Genomic DNA, 17,824 nt, shown 5'->3' with positions numbered 1-17,824 from the left:
CGACACAGTAGTTCGTAACACTTTCCAATTCATCCAAAGAAATTACTTACGCCACAAAAGTATTTGCAAAGCTATACATTCAATGGCGTGCAATAGACGACACAGGTGTGAAATAGACGACACAAGTTGAGTAGCAGCATGGAGGAGAAAGGAAAGAATTAGGATGGAGCATTGTGCAAGACAATTTTAAAACGCACCACCTGTTTGTGACGTCAAAGCACGCGGTAGGTTTTAGTGCTCCTGCTCTGGAGGCAGGGCTACGGCAGTGCCACGGAAACAAAGTGAGCATCGATTAAAAACGACCGGCAATTGCACATTCGCGAATCAGTACGCCTAGTCTGAGAGGTTACATGTTGGGCCGATACTGCGAGGAAAATAGTGAAGGGAATGTCTTCACGGACAGTTCGCTTGCTAGGAGACAGCTGCGTGACGTAATATATGCTCTCTCCTGTCTCTCTCACGCACTACAATCAAGGTGCAACGCAGACGTATGACGCCTCTTGGACAAAATGATGCGAAACCACCACCCTATAAGCTGCTGGTAGCACCAGTCCAAAAAGGTGCGTGGGCTAATCTCGGACTTAGTACAAACCAAGTCGACCTGCAGCGATTTTCATTGCTTTATTGCGATGTCCATAGATACTTTCTGGTGCTATTGACGTGTCTACACGGTTTTTCCTGGTAAACAACAATGCGTTTTGACTCTTCATACAGTTTATTTACGAGTGCATTTGAGGATGAAACAGCCTCTACCTTGCACAGGGCTTTCTCGTGTTAAATACCACAGGAAATAAAGCGCACCGCATGCCATTGAACCTGTTCATATTTTATGAGTGCCTTAGCCTGGCGTTCCCAAGCACCGCATTCAAGTATCGGTCTTATTCACATTTTAAAAGCAATTAGCATCGTACCTGGTGAAGAGTACCTAAGCGTTCGCCTACTAATACACGCGCTGACGTCATATTACCTGATGAATAAACGCACATGCGCAGACTGGCTTTCGCGCGCAAAAAAATGAAGGTAAGCCTATATAGCCCCTTACAATTGCCGCCTAAGCCAGCTCGAATCACTCCTCTGGAAAGGGTGGTCGGTCGCATACACGTCACTTCCCATGCTAATACACGTGCCACGTCAATTTATTTGATTAATAAACGCGCATGCACAGATTGGCTCTCGCAGAAAAAAAGGTAGGTATATAGCCCTTTACAATGTCGGCTAAAAAGGTCGAATCAATCCTCTGGAAAGGGTGCTTGGGCGCGTACACGTCACTCCGCATGCTGATACACGTGCCACGTCAATTTATTTGATGAATAAAAGCGCATGCGCAGATTGGCTCTCACAGAAAAAAAGGTAAGTATATAGCCCTTTACAATGTCGGCTAAAAAGGTCGAATCAATCCTCTGGAAAGGGTGCTTGGGCGCGTACACGTCACTCCGCATGCTGATACACGTGCCACGTCAATTTATTTGATGAATAAAAGCGCATGCGCAGATTGGCTCTCGCAAAAAAAGGTAAGTATATAGCCCTTTACAATGTCGGCTAAAAAGGTCGAATCAATCCTCATGAAAGGGTGCTTGGACGCATACACGCCGCTCCGCATGTTAATACACGTGCCACGTCAATTTATCTGATGAATAAACGCGCATGCGCAGATTGGCTCTCACAGAAAAAAAGGTAAGTATAGCCCTTTACAATGTCGGCTAAAAAGGCCGAAACAGTCCTCTGGAAAGGGTGCTTGGGCGCATACACGCCGCTCCGCATGTTAATACACGTGCCACGTTAATTTATTTGATGAATAAACGCGCATGAGCAGATTGGCTCTCACAGAAAAAAAGGTAAGTATATAGCCCTTTACAAGGTCGGCTAAAAAGGTCGAATCAATCCTCTGGAAAGGGTGCTTGGGCGCATACACGTCACTCCGCATGCTAATACACTGGCCACGTCAATTTATCTGATGAAGAAACGCGCTTGCGCTGATTGCCTCTCGCAGAAAAAAGGTAAGTATGTAGTCGGATGTCTAGATCAATATAATTCAATCGTATATTACGATTCGGCGGTACTATAGTGAGAAGATGGGGCGCGATAACGTCTTATCTGGCCAAGCAGCTAGTCGACGAATACACAGCGACAGTTGTGCCGTTCCGGTAGCCGAATGGCTAAGGTGTTCAGCTCATAGCCGTAATGGCGGTGGTTTGAATCACGAACCTGCATAGGTGAAAAAAAAATGGTTGTGGCTTAGCTCGGCTATGCCAGGATATACGTAGCGAAAGCTAAGGCATACCATGGCTAGCCTTGGTTAATCTTGATTGCAAGTCTAGGTTAGTCCGGTTGTCTAGCTATGTTGCGGCGTTTAGCCAGTCGTTCGGCGCGCTGTTCGTCTGTTTCCTGGGTGATTCGTTTCCTCTTCATCTCGTTCCGATGTCGATTCCAGGCCTCCTCCTGCTTATCAGAATTGCCGCCGTCCATACTGCCACCTCAACTGTGGTTGCGGCGCACGCGAGCTCTCCCTTTCAATCCTCCGACAAGTTATCAGGCATGCGACGCCGCTGGCGAAGCGAGCGGAGGCGAGCGCAACGACGAGGAACGCGGTGTGACGTCATACCTAACGGCGGACCGGAAAGGCGCGGCGCTGCGCAGCGGCGGAACACCTTTGGCTCGGTGCTACTAGTGGCGCCTGCGCAGTATTGACTAGGGAGCGAGAGATAGAGAGAGAAATATCCGCGGCGAGGCGCGCGTTGTGATGTCATGTGCCTCCTCGGAGCACCACCACGGCGAAATCGCAAGTTCGCGGCCAGTAAAGCTTTCGCTTTAAAAATGCTAAGTGATCACCGTGGCTCTAACTGTAGCTGAAGGCCGAGCTTCTTACTGCACGCAGACCTGGATGCTAGCACCGGCGTCTGCATCGCTAATGCGCGGTTTAACGGCGGTGCAGATATCGGTACTGGTCGAAACGGGGCCTGGCTCTACGCTCGGCCGCCTGGGTGTGGTGGATGAGTGAGAGCTCTGTGTTCTTGATCCCCAGTTATACACTAAAAGGTTGGAAATGAGTTTTTTTTTTTTGGCTGCCGTGGCACTAAGCGTGGGAAGCGTAAGTAGGCCGTGATTGCCATTACCGAGGGCACGAACAAAGTCTTTGGTGGCCGTCGAAGACTGTAGGGAGACCGCCCATACGTACCAGTCTCAGTATACAACTTTAGTACACCACAGCCCCCCCCCCCCCCCTCAATACTGCCGCTCGGAAGCCCTCACTCGAATCCCCCAATACACATTGAAACCGCCCGGACATCATTCCTAATACACGTCAAAACTACCCTGACCTTATAACCCACCAGACCTGGTTGGAAAACATTTCTCAAGGAAATTGCATGAGAAAATTAATCTGTGCCTTTTTGTTTATTGCGCAAATCGGCATCAGCACATGCGTGGGGAGTGATCTATGCGACGAAAAAGCGTTTTCTAGAGAATTTATTTCACGTGGCTGAGACGATATTTTCATGGGCTATAGCCTTACCGTTTTTACATTTTTTCGAGAAAATTCATCCGTGCCTATTCGTTTATTTACTGCGTAAATCGGCATCGGCGCATGCGTGGGGAGGGATCTATGCGACGAAATAGCGTTTTCTAGAGAATTTATTTCACGTGGCTGAGACGATATTTTCATGGGCTATGGCCTTACCGTTTTTACATTTTTGCGAGAAAATTAATCCGTGCCTATTCGTTTATTTACTGCGTAAATCGGCATCGGCGCATGCGTGCCGACGGATCTATGCGACGAAATAGCGTTTTCTAGAGAATTTATTTCACGTGGCCGGGACGATATTTTCATGGGCTATAGCCTTACCGTTTTTACATTTTTTCGAGAAAATTAATCCGTGCCTATTCGTTTATTTACTGCGTAAATCGGCATCGGCGCATGCGTGGGGAGTGATCTATGCAACGAAATAGCGTTTTCTAAAGACTTTATTTCACGTGGCTGAGACGATATTTTCATGGGCTATAGCCTTACCGTTTTTACATATTTTCGAGAAAATTAATCCGTGCCTATTCGTTCATTCACTGCGTAAATCGGCATCGGCGCATGCGTGGGGAGGGATCAATGCGACGAAATAGCGTTTTGTAGAGAATTTATTTCACGTGGCCGGGACGATATTTTCATGGGCTATAGCCTTACCGTTTTTACATTTTTTCGAGAAAATTAATCCGTGCCTATTCGTTTATTTACTGCGTAAATCGGCATCGGCGCATGCGAGGGGAGGGATCTATGCGACGAAATAGCGTTTTCTAGAGAATTTATTTCACGTGGCTGAGACGATATTTTCATGGGCTATGGCCTTACCGTTTTTACATATTTTCGAGAAAATTAATCCGTGCCTATTCGATTATTTACTGCGTAAATCGGCATCGGCGCATGCGTGGGGAGTGATCTATGCAACGAAATAGCGTTTTCTAGAGAATTTATTTCACGTGGCTGAGACGATATTTTCATGGGCTATAGCCTTACCGTTTTTACATTTTTTCGAGAAAATTAATCCGTGCCTATTCGTTTATTTACTGCGTAAATCGGCATCGGCGCATGCGTGGGGAGTGATCTATGCAACGAAATAGCGTTTTCTAGAGAATTTATTTCACGTGGCTGAGACGATATTTTCATGGGCTATGGCCTTACCGTTTTTACATATTTTCGAGAAAATTAATCCGTGCCTATTCGTTTATATACTGCGTAAATCGGCATCGGCGCATGCGTGCCGACGGATCTATGCGACGAAATAGCGTTTTCTAGAGAATTTATTTCACGTGGCCAGGACGATATTTTCATGGGCTATAGCCTTACCGTTTTTACATTTTTTCGAGAAAATTAATCCGTGCCTATTCGTTTATTTACTGCGTAAATCGGCATCGGCGCATGCGTGGGGAGTGATCTATGCAACGAAATAGCGTTTTCTAGAGAATTTATTTCACGTGGCTGAGACGATATTTTCATGGGCTATAGCCTTACCGTTTTTACATATTTTCGAGAAAATTAATCCGTGCCTATTCGTTCATTCACTGCGTAAATCGGCATCGGCGCATGCGTGGGGAGGGATCAATGCGACGAAATAGCGTTTTGTAGAGAATTTATTTCACGTGGCCGGGACGATATTTTCATGGGCTATAGCCTTACCGTTTTTACATTTTTTCGAGAAAATTAATCCGTGCCTATTCGTTTATTTACTGCGTAAATCGGCATCGGCGCATGCGAGGGGAGGGATCTATGCGACGAAATAGCGTTTTCTAGTGAATTTATTTCACGTGGCCGAGACGATATTTTCATGGGCTATAGCCTTACCGTTTTTCCATTTTTTCGAGAAAATTAATCCGTGCCTATTCGTTTATTTACAGCGTAAATCGGCATCGGCGCATGCGTGGGGAGGGATCTATGCGACGAAATAGCGTTTTGTAGAGAATTTATTTCACGTGGCCGAGACGATATTTTCATGGGCTATAGCCTTACCGTTTTTACATTTTTTCGAGAAAATTAATCCGTGCCTATTCGTTCATTTACTGCGTAAATCGGCATCGGCGCATGCGAGGGGAGGGATCTATGCGACGAAATAGCGTTTTCTAGAGAATTTATTTCGCGTGGCCGAGACGATATTTTCATGGGCTATAGCCTTACCGTTTTTACATTTTTTCGATAAAATTAATCCATGCCTATTCGTTTATTTACTGCGTAAATAGGCATCGGCGCATGCGTGGGGAGTGATCTATGCAACGAAATAGCGTTTTCTAGAGAATTTATTTCACGTGGCTGAGACGATATTTTCATGGGCTATAGCCTTACCGTTTTTACATTTTTTCGAGAAAATTAATCCGTGCCTATTCGTTTATTTACTGCGTAAATCGGCATCGGCGCATGCGAGGGGAGGGATCTATGCGACGAAATAGCGTTTTCTAGTGAATTTATTTCACGTGGCCGAGACGATATTTTCATGGGCTATAGCCTTACAGTTTTTACATTTTTTCGAGAAAATTAATCCGTGCCTATTCGTTTATTTACTGCGTAAATCGGCATCGGCGCATGCTTGGGGAGGGATCTATGCGACGAAATAGCGTTTTGTAGAGAATTTATTTCACGTGGCCGAGACGATATTTTCATGGGCTATAGCCTTACCGTTTTTACATTTTTTCGAGAAAATTAATCCGTGCCTATTCGTTCATTTACTGCGTAAATCGGCATCGGCGCATGCGAGGGGAGGGATCTATGCGACTAAATAGCGTTTTCTAGAGAATTTATTTCGCGTGGCCGAGACGATATTTTCATGGGCTATAGCCTTACCGTTTTTACATATTTTCGAGAAAATTAATCCGTGCCTATTCGTTCATTCACTGCGTAAATCGGCATCGGCGCATGCGTGGGGAGGGATCAATGCGACGAAATAGCGTTTTGTAGAGAATTTATTTCACGTGGCCGGGACGATATTTTCATGGGCTATAGCCTTACCGTTTTTACATTTTTTCGAGAAAATTAATCCGTGCCTATTCGTTTATTTACTGCGTAAATCGGCATCGGCGCATGCGAGGGGAGGGATCTATGCGACGAAATAGCGTTTTCTAGTGAATTTATTTCACGTGGCCGAGACGATATTTTCATGGGCTATAGCCTTACCGTTTTTCCATTTTTTCGAGAAAATTAATCCGTGCCTATTCGTTTATTTACAGCGTAAATCGGCATCGGCGCATGCGTGGGGAGGGATCTATGCGACGAAATAGCGTTTTGTAGAGAATTTATTTCACGTGGCCGAGACGATATTTTCATGGGCTATAGCCTTACCGTTTTTACATTTTTTCGAGAAAATTAATCCGTGCCTATTCGTTCATTTACTGCGTAAATCGGCATCGGCGCATGCGAGGGGAGGGATCTATGCGACGAAATAGCGTTTTCTAGAGAATTTATTTCGCGTGGCCGAGACGATATTTTCATGGGCTATAGCCTTACCGTTTTTACATTTTTTCGATAAAATTAATCCATGCCTATTCGTTTATTTACTGCGTAAATAGGCATCGGCGCATGCGTGGGGAGTGATCTATGCAACGAAATAGCGTTTTCTAGAGAATTTATTTCACGTGGCTGAGACGATATTTTCATGGGCTATAGCCTTACCGTTTTTACATTTTTTCGAGAAAATTAATCCGTGCCTATTCGTTTATTTACTGCGTAAATCGGCATCGGCGCATGCGAGGGGAGGGATCTATGCGACGAAATAGCGTTTTCTAGTGAATTTATTTCACGTGGCCGAGACGATATTTTCATGGGCTATAGCCTTACAGTTTTTACATTTTTTCGAGAAAATTAATCCGTGCCTATTCGTTTATTTACTGCGTAAATCGGCATCGGCGCATGCTTGGGGAGGGATCTATGCGACGAAATAGCGTTTTGTAGAGAATTTATTTCACGTGGCCGAGACGATATTTTCATGGGCTATAGCCTTACCGTTTTTACATTTTTTCGAGAAAATTAATCCGTGCCTATTCGTTCATTTACTGCGTAAATCGGCATCGGCGCATGCGAGGGGAGGGATCTATGCGACTAAATAGCGTTTTCTAGAGAATTTATTTCGCGTGGCCGAGACGATATTTTCATGGGCTATAGCCTTACCGTTTTTACATTTTTTCGATAAAATTAATCCATGCCTATTCGTTTATTTACTGCGTAAATCGGCATCGGCGCATGCGTGGGGAGTGATCTATGCAACGAAATAGCGTTTTCTAGAGAATTTATTTCACGTGGCTGAGACGATATTTTCATGGGCTATAGCCTTACCGTTTTTACATTTTTTCGAGAAAATTAATCCGTGCCTATTCGTTTATTTACTGCGTAAATCGGCATCGGCGCATGCGAGGGGAGGGATCTATGCGACGAAATAGCGTTTTCTAGTGAATTTATTTCACGTGGCCGAGACGATATTTTCATGGGCTATAGCCTTACAGTTTTTACATTTTTTCGAGAAAATTAATCCGTGCCTATTCGTTTATTTACTGCGTAAATCGGCATCGGCGCATGCTTGGGGAGGGATCTATGCGACGAAATAGCGTTTTGTAGAGAATTTATTTCACGTGGCCGAGACGATATTTTCATGGGCTATAGCCTTACCGTTTTTACATTTTTTCGAGAAAATTAATCCGTGCCTATTCGTTCATTTACTGCGTAAATCGGCATCGGCGCATGCGAGGGGAGGGATCTATGCGACGAAATAGCGTTTTCTAGAGAATTTATTTCGCGTGGCCGAGACGATATTTTCATGGGCTATAGCCTTACCGTTTTTACATTTTTTCGATAAAATTAATCCGTGCCTATTCGTTCATTTACTGCGTAAATCGGCATCGGCGCATGCGTGGGGAGGGATCTATGCGACGAAACAGCGTTTTGTAGAGAATTTATTTCGCGTGGCCGAGACGATATTTTCATGGGCTATAGCCTTACCGTTTTTACATTTTTTCGAGAAAATTAATCCGTGCCTATTCGTTCATTTACTGCGTAAATCGGCATCGGCGCATGCGAGGGGAGGGATCTATGCGACGAAACAGTGTTTTGTAGAGAATTTATTTCGCGTGGCCGAGACGATATTTTCATGGGCTATAGCCTTACCGTTTTTACATTTTTTCGATAAAATTAATCTGTGCCTATTCGTTTATTTACAGCGTAAATCGGCATCGGCGCATGCGTGGGGAGGGATCTATGCGACGAAACAGCGTTTTGTAGAGAATTTATTTCGCGTGGCCGAGACGATATTTTCATGGGCTATAGCCTTACCGTTTTTACATTTTTTCGAGAAAATTAATCCGTGCCTATTCGTTCATTTACTGCGTAAATCGGCATCGGCGCATGCGAGGGGAGGGATCTATGCGACGAAATAGCGTTTTCTAGAGAATTTATTTCGCGTGGCCGAGACGATATTTTCATGGGCTATAGCCTTACCGTTTTTACATTTTTTCGATAAAATTAATCCGTGCCTATTCGTTTATTTACAGCGTAAATCGGCATCGGCGCATGCGTGGGGAGGGATCTATGCGACGAAATAGCGTTTTGTAGAGAATTTATTTCACGTGGCCGAGACGATATTTTCATGGGCTATAGCCTTACCGTTTTTACATTTTTTCGATAAAATTAATCCGTGCCTATTCGTTTATTTACAGCGTAAATCGGCATCGGCGCATGCGTGGGGAGGGATCTATGCGACGAAATAGCGTTTTGTAGAGAATTTATTTCGCGTGGCCGAGACGATATTTTCATGGGCTATAGCCTTACCGTTTTTACATTTTTTCGAGAAAATAAATCCGTGCCTATTCGTTCATTTACTGCGTAAGTCGGCATCGGCGCATGCGTGGGGAGGGATCTATGCGACGAAACAGCGTTTTGTAGAGAATTTATTTCGCGTGGCCGAGACGATATTTTCATGGGCTATAGCCTTACCGTTTTTACATTTTTTCGAGAAAATTAATCCGTGCCTATTCGTTCATTTACTGCGTAAATCGGCATCGGCGCATGCGAGGGGAGGGATCTATGCGACGAAACAGCGTTTTGTAGAGAATTTATTTCGCGTGGCCGAGACGATATTTTCATGGGCTATAGCCTTACCGTTTTTACATTTTTTCGATAAAATTAATCTGTGCCTATTCGTTTATTTACAGCGTAAATCGGCATCGGCGCATGCGTGGGGAGGGATCTATGCGACGAAACAGCGTTTTGTAGAGAATTTATTTCGCGTGGCCGAGACGATATTTTCATGGGCTATAGCCTTACCGTTTTTACATTTTTTCGAGAAAATTAATCCGTGCCTATTCGTTCATTTACTGCGTAAATCGGCATCGGCGCATGCGAGGGGAGGGATCTATGCGACGAAATAGCGTTTTCTAGAGAATTTATTTCGCGTGGCCGAGACGATATTTTCATGGGCTATAGCCTTACCGTTTTTACATTTTTTCGATAAAATTAATCCGTGCCTATTCGTTTATTTACAGCGTAAATCGGCATCGGCGCATGCGTGGGGAGGGATCTATGCGACGAAATAGCGTTTTGTAGAGAATTTATTTCACGTGGCCGAGACGATATTTTCATGGGCTATAGCCTTACCGTTTTTACATTTTTTCGATAAAATTAATCCGTGCCTATTCGTTTATTTACAGCGTAAATCGGCATCGGCGCATGCGTGGGGAGGGATCTATGCGACGAAATAGCGTTTTGTAGAGAATTTATTTCGCGTGGCCGAGACGATATTTTCATGGGCTATAGCCTTACCGTTTTTACATTTTTTCGAGAAAATTAATCCGTGCCTATTCGTTCATTTACTGCGTAAGTCGGCATCGGCGCATGCGTGGGGAGTGATCTATGCGACGAAACAGCGTTTTGTAGAGAATTTATTTCACGTGACCGAGACGATATTTTCATGGGCTATAGCCTCACCGTTTTTCCATTTTTTCGAGAAAATTAATCCGTGCCTATTCGTTCATTTACTGCGTAAATCGGCATCGGCACATGCGTGGGGAGGGATCTATGCGACGAAATAGCGTTTTGTAGAGAATTTATTTCACGTGGCCGAGACGATATTTTCATGGGCTATAGCCTTACCGTTTTTCCATTTTTTTCGGGAAAATCAATCCGTGCCTATTCGTTTATTTACTGCGTAAATCGGCATCGGCGCATGCGTGGGGAGGGATCTATGCGGCGAAATAGCGTTTTGTAGAGAATTTATTTCACGTGGCCGAGACGATATTTTCATGGGCTATAGCCTTAACGTTTTTACATATTTTCGAGAAAATTAATCCGTGCCTATTCGTTTATTTATTGCGTAAATCGGCATCGGCGCATGCGTGGGGAGGGATCTATGCGACGAAATAGCGTTTTCTAGAGAATTTATTTCACGTGGCCGAGACGATATTTTCATGGGCTATAGCCTTACCGTTTTTCCATTTTTTCGTGAAAATCAATCCGTGCCTATTCGTTTATTTACTGCGTAAATCGGCATCGGCACATGCGTGGGGAGGGATCTATGCGACGAAATAGCGTTTTGTAGAGAATTTATTTCACGTGGCCGAGACGATATTTTCATGGGCTATAGCCTTAACGTTTTTACATATTTTCGAGAAAATTAATCCGTGCCTATTCGTTTATTTACTGCGTAAATCGGCATAGGCGCATGCGTGGGGAGGGATCTATGCGACGAGATAGCGTTTTCTAGAGAATTTATTTCACGTGGCCGAGACGATATTTTCATGGGCTATAGCCTTACCGTTTTTCCATTTTTTCGAGAAAATTAATCCGTGCCTATTCGTTCATTTACTGCGTAAATCGGCATCGGCGCATGCGTGGGGAGTGATCTATGCGACGAAATAGCGTTTTGTAGAGAATTTATTTCACGTGGCCGAGACGATATTTTCATGGGCTATAGCCTTAACGTTTTTACATATTTTCGAGAAAATTAATCCGTGCCTATTCGTTTATTTACTGCGTAAATCGGCATCGGCGCATGCGAGGGGAGGGATCTATGCGACGAAATAGCGTTTTCTAGAGAATTTATTTCACGTGGCCGAGACGATATTTTCATGGGCTATAGCCTTACAGTTTTTACATTTTTTCGAGAAAATTAATCCGTGCCTATTCGTTTATTTACTGCGTAAATCGGCATCGGCGCATGCTTGGGGAGGGATCTATGCGACGAAATAGCGTTTTGTAGAGAATTTATTTCCCGTGGCCGAGACGATATTTTCATGGGCTATAGCCTTACCGTTTTTCCATTTTTTCGAGAAAATTAATCCGTGCCTATTCGTTCATTTACTGCGTAAATCGGCATCGGCGCATGCGTGGGGAGTGATCTATGCGACGAAATAGCGTTTTGTAGAGAATTTATTTCACGTGGCCGAGACGATATTTTCATGGGCTATAGCCTTAACGTTTTTACATATTTTCGAGAAAATTAATCCGTGCCTATTCGTTTATTTACTGCGTAAATCGGCATCGGCGCATGCGTGGGGAGGGATCTATGCGACGAAATAGCGTTTTCTAGAGAATTTATTTCACGTGGCCGAGACGATATTTTCATGGGCTATAGGCTTACTGTTTTTCCATTTTTTCGGGAAAATTAATTCGTGCCTATTCGTTCATTTACTGCGTAAATCGGCATCGGCGCATGCGTGGGGAGTGATCTATGCGACGAAATAGCGTTTTGTAGAGAATTTATTTCCCGTCGCCGAGGCGATATTTTCATGGGCTATAGCCTTACCGTTTTTCCATTTTTTCGGGAAAATTAATTCGTGCCTATTCGTTCATTTACTGCGTAAATCGGCATCGGCGCATGCGTGGGGACGGATCTATGCGACGAAATAGCGTTTTCTAGAGAATTTATTTCACGTGGCCGAGACGATATTTTCATGGGCTATAGGCTTACCGTTTTTCCATTTTTTCGGGAAAATTAATCCGTGCCTATTCGTTTATTTACTGCGTAAATCGGCATCGGCGCATGCGTGGGGAGGGATCTATGCGACGAAATAGCGTTTCCGAGAGTGAGTGAGTGAGTGAGTGAGTGAGTGAAGCAACTTTATTTCGGTCCAGAGAAGACGCAGGGGAGACCCCGCGCCACCCGGCTATAGTCCCACGTAGGGACCGCCAAGCCGAGCTTGACGGCCCGATCGCGGGCACTCTGGACGGCCAGGGTTTGGTCGTTGAGTTCGGGGCTGCCCAAGAGCGCAGTCCACCTATCCTCGCTGAAGGAGGAGCCGATGGCTTCACACTCCCACAACACATGGTCCAATGTTGCCCTTAGTCCACAGGCAGGGCAGTGCGCACTGGGATATCTTTCAGGGTATATGGCATGAAGAACCGCGAGGTTAGGGTACGCACGGGCTTGTAAATGTTGAGGGGTAACCGCCCGGGCCTTGCATGAAGATAATTCATTTCACGCGGCCGAGACGATATTTTCATGGGCTATAGGACCACCTTTCCAGTTTTTCGAGCAAATTATTCTGTGCCTATTCGTTTTTTATTGGATAAATCAGCATTGGCACATGCGTGAGGAGTGATCTATGCGGCGAAATAGCGCTTTTGAGAGAATTTATTTTAAGTGGTAGGGAAGTAATTGGACCTGGTTTGGCAGACAGTGTAATGGCTGAGCCATAGGCTTACCTTTGTTCCGGAAAAGCCAATTTGAGTACATCCATTTATTCATCGCGTAAATTGGCATATGCCTGAGTATACTGCTCACGCATTAGCAGGGAAAGTGCTGTACACGCGGAACCAGCGCTTTTCAGGAAAGTGATTGGACCTGATGGGGCCGACAGTGTAATGGCTATAGGCTTACCTTTTTTCCGGAAAAGCCAATTTGCGCACATCCATTTATTCATCGCGTAAATTGGCTATGCCTGAGCATAATGCTCAGGTATTAGCAGGGAAAGTGCTGTACACGTGGAACCAGTGCTTTTCCGGGAACTAACTGGACCTGGTTGGGCCGACAGTGTAATGGCTATAGGCTTACCTTTTTTCCGGAAAAGCCAATTTGCGCACATCCATTTATTCATCGCGTAAATTGGCATATGCCTGAACATTATTTTCAGGGATTAGCAGGGAAAGTGCTGTACACGCGGAACCAGCGCTTTTCAGGGAACTAATTGGACCTGGTTGGGCCGACAATGTAATGGCTATAGGCTTACCTTTTTTCCGGAAAAGCCAATTTGCGCACATCCATTTATTCATCGCGTAAATTGGCATATGGCTGAGCATAATGCTCAGGCATTAGCAGGGAAAGTGCTGTACACGCGGAACCAGTGCTTTTTCGGGAACTAATTGGACCTGGTTGGGCCGACAGTGTAATGGCTATAGGCTTACCTTTTTTCCGGAAAAGCCAATTTGCGCACATCCATTTATTCATGGCGTAAATTGGCATATGCCTGAGCTTAATGCTCAGGCATTAGCAGGGAAAGTGCTGTACACGCGGAACCAGTGCTTTTCTGAGAACTAATTGGACCTGGTTGGGCCGACAGTGTAATGGCTATAGGCTTACCTTTTTTCCGGAAAAGCCAATTTGCGCACATCCATTTATTCATCGCGTAAATTGGCATATGGCTGAGCATAATGCTCAGGCATTAGCAGGGAAAGTGCTGTACACGCGGAACCAGTGCTTTTTCGGGAACTAATTGGACCTGGTTGGGCCGACAGTGTAATGGCTATAGGCTTACCTTTTTTCCGGAAAAGCCAATTTGCGCACATCCATTTATTCATCGCGTAAATTGGCATATGGCTGAGCATAATGCTCAGGCATTAGCAGGGAAAGTGCTGTACACGCGGAACCAGCGCTTTTCAGGGAACTAATTGGACCTGGTTGGGCCGACAATGTAATGGCTATAGGCTTACCTTTTTTCCGGAAAAGCCAATTTGCGCACATCCATTTATTCATCGCGTAAATTGGCATATGGCTGAGCATAATGCTCAGGCATTAGCAGGGAAAGTGCTGTACACGCGGAACCAGTGCTTTTCTGAGAACTAATTGGACCTGGTTGGGCCGACAGTGTAATGGCTATAGGCTTACCTTTTTTCCGGAAAAGCCAATTTGCGCACATCCATTTATTCATGGCGTAAATTGGCATATGCCTGAGCATATTGCTCAGGCATTAGCAGGGAAAGTGCTGTACACGCGGAACCAGTGCTTTTCTGGGAACTAATTGGACCTGGTTGGGCCGACAGTGTAATGGCTATAGGCTTACCTTATTTCCGGAAAAGCCAATTTGCGCACATCCATTTATTCATGGCGTAAATTGGCATATGCCTGAGCATATTGCTCAGGCATTAGCAGGGAAAGTGCTGTACACGCGGAACCAGTGCTTTTCTGGGAACTAATTGGACCTGGTTGGGCCGACAGTGTAATGGCTATAGGCTTACCTTTTTTCCGGAAAAGCCAATTTGCGTACATTCCATTTATTCATGGCGTAAATTGGCATATGCCTGAGCATATTGCTCAGGCATTAGCAGGGAAAGTGCTGTACACGCGGAACCAGTGCTTTTCTGGGAACTAATTGGACCTGGTTGGGCCGACAGTGTAATGGCTATAGGCTTACCTTATTTCCGGAAAAGCCAATTTGCGCACATCCATTTATTCATGGCGTAAATTGGCATATGCCTGAGCTTAATGCTCAGGCATTAGCAGGGAAAGTGCTGTACACGCGGAACCAGTGCTTTTCTGAGAACTAATTGGACCTGGTTGGGCCGACAGTGTAATGGCTATAGGCTTACCTTTTTTCCGGAAAAGCCAATTTGCGTACATTCCATTTATTCATGGCGTAAATTGGCATATGCCTGAGCATATTGCTCAGGCATTAGCAGGGAAAGTGCTGTACACGCGGAACCAGTGCTTTTCTGGGAACTAATTGGACCTGGTTGGGCCGACAGTGTAATGGCTATAGGCTTACCTTATTTCCGGAAAAGCCAATTTGCGCACATCCATTTATTCATGGCGTAAATTGGCATATGCCTGAGCATATTGCTCAGGCATTAGCAGGGAAAGTGCTGTACACGCGGAACCAGTGCTTTTCTGGGAACTAATTGGACCTGGTTGGGCCGACAGTGTAATGGCTATAGGCTTACCTTATTTCCGGAAAAGCCAATTTGCGCACATCCATTTATTCATGGCGTAAATTGGCATATGCCTGAGCTTAATGCTCAGGCATTAGCAGGGAAAGTGCTGTACACGCGGAACCAGTGCTTTTCTGGGAACTAATTGGACCTGGTTGGGCCGACAGTGTAATGGCTATAGGCTTACCTTATTTCCGGAAAAGCCAATTTGCGCACATCCATTTATTCATGGCGTAAATTGGCATATGCCTGAGCATATTGCTCAGGCATTAGCAGGGAAAGTGCTGTACACGCGGAACCAGTGCTTTTCTGGGAACTAATTGGACCTGGTTGGGCCGACAGTGTAATGGCTATAGGCTTACCTTATTTCCGGAAAAGCCAATTTGCGCACATCCATTTATTCATGGCGTAAATTGGCATATGCCTGAGCATATTGCTCAGGCATTAGCAGGGAAAGTGCTGTACACGCGGAACCAGTGCTTTTCTGAGAACTAATTGGACCTGGTTGGGCCGACAGTGTAATGGCTATAGGCTTACCTTTTTTCCGGAAAAGCCAATTTGCGTACATTCCATTTATTCATCGCGTAAATTGGCATATGCCTGAGCATAATGCTCAGGGATTAGCAGGGAAAGTTCTGTACACGCGGAACCAGCGCTTTCCGGGAACTAATTCTTTCTTTATTCAATACTGCAAACCTTGTACAGGTCCAAGCAGGAGGGGTTAAATGGCAACAAAACAATAAACACTAATAACAAAGATAAATAAAAACATCAAAGTGTGGCGAAAGGCAATAAGGAATCATTCCAGTCGGTTACAGTGCGAGGGAAAAATGAAAACTTGAATAAATCTGTTCTCGCAAAATACGGCGTCAGGGAATTAAGGCTCAACCAGACGTACGCGTTCCAATGCGCCCGCACGCGCCGCACCACGCCTGGGCGCGTACGGCGTCAGGCGCGGAGGCTGTTTCGCGTGTCGGCGCGCGGCGGCGTGGAGACCTACAACCGCTAGAATTTTTGCGCCCGCGCCGGAAGCTGCCGCTCGCGTCAGTAGCATGACACACCTCACATAACCACGGCAAGCCAACGTCACTTCCGGAACGACTCTTCGCGCGACGTTCAGGCAAGCCCGGGTCACCCTAGCGTTGTTGCGGGGTTTGCGGAGCTTGCGGGAAACATGGCGGCGGTCCCGGCTGCCCGCTTCGAATTGAATTTGGCGTTGCTTTTGTAAAATGCACTTCGTTCGTAGCAAATGACTGTGTAAACGGCTTTCGCTTAGTCTCAGGCTGCTTCGACGACAGAGTATTATGGATAACCTCGTGGTGTTTTCGAGATCGCTTCTCGTTTCGAACGAGTCGAAGCCTAACGAAAGAAACATTCGAGATGTCAACGCCACCTGTCGCTAATGGCGCGAAATAGCCGCAACAACGGCATATGGCCTCTGAGATTCGAAGATATCGCCGGTCAACTAAAATTGTAGAAAACGTGCGCTGCTTAGCGTACGCTATATTATAGCGTATAGCGTACGCTATAGTTGCTGACGCTAAACTAAAACTGTCTAATATGTAACACATTGCTTAACGTGGCCGTTAAGCGAAGGCTAGACTGCCTTGAATATGGCAAGCTAGCAACACTGCGCCACCGCGACGAGACGCGCGGCTACGCGCGGCAACTCGTGCATCGTTTGGGTGCGCGCCCTCTTCCTCCGTCGGGCGCGGCGCGACGTCGAGTCAGCGCGGCGTGTGCGGACGCATTGGAACGCGTACGTCTGGTTGAGCCTTTAGGATGATGGTGGCGTGTATGCCTTGACGTTGAAAGCGACAGATATGGAGAAGGGTTAATAGCCAGATCTTGGTTCCAAAGCAAAAAAAGAAACTGCAAACGTAAATTTTTTCTTCGTTGTTCAAGAAATTGGATACCGTTAATCTGCATTAATTCAGATGGTGAGTCATACGGGGAAAAGTTAGAGTAAATAAACCTTACAGCTTTTCTCTGCACCTTTTCTAGGCGGGTGATATTGTGTTTATTAAATGGGTCCCAGACAACGCATGCATATTCAAGTTTAGGTCTAATTATTGAATTGTAAGCAAGTAATTTTACGCTAGGGGGAGAATTTATATGCTTATGTCTTCCATGATAAAGTATTAGTAAGTGTGACACCCAAATACTTATATTTAGTCTCTTCCAGCAAAGGTGACGAACCTAGCCTATAGTTAAATGAAAGCGGAGCTT

Source organism: Dermacentor andersoni, chromosome 7, assembly GCF_023375885.2.
Source record: "Dermacentor andersoni chromosome 7, qqDerAnde1_hic_scaffold, whole genome shotgun sequence".
Lineage (NCBI taxonomy): Eukaryota > Metazoa > Arthropoda > Arachnida > Ixodida > Ixodidae > Dermacentor > Dermacentor andersoni.
The sequence above is the reverse complement of the archived record's forward strand: the minus strand, read 5'-3'. Positions refer to the sequence as shown.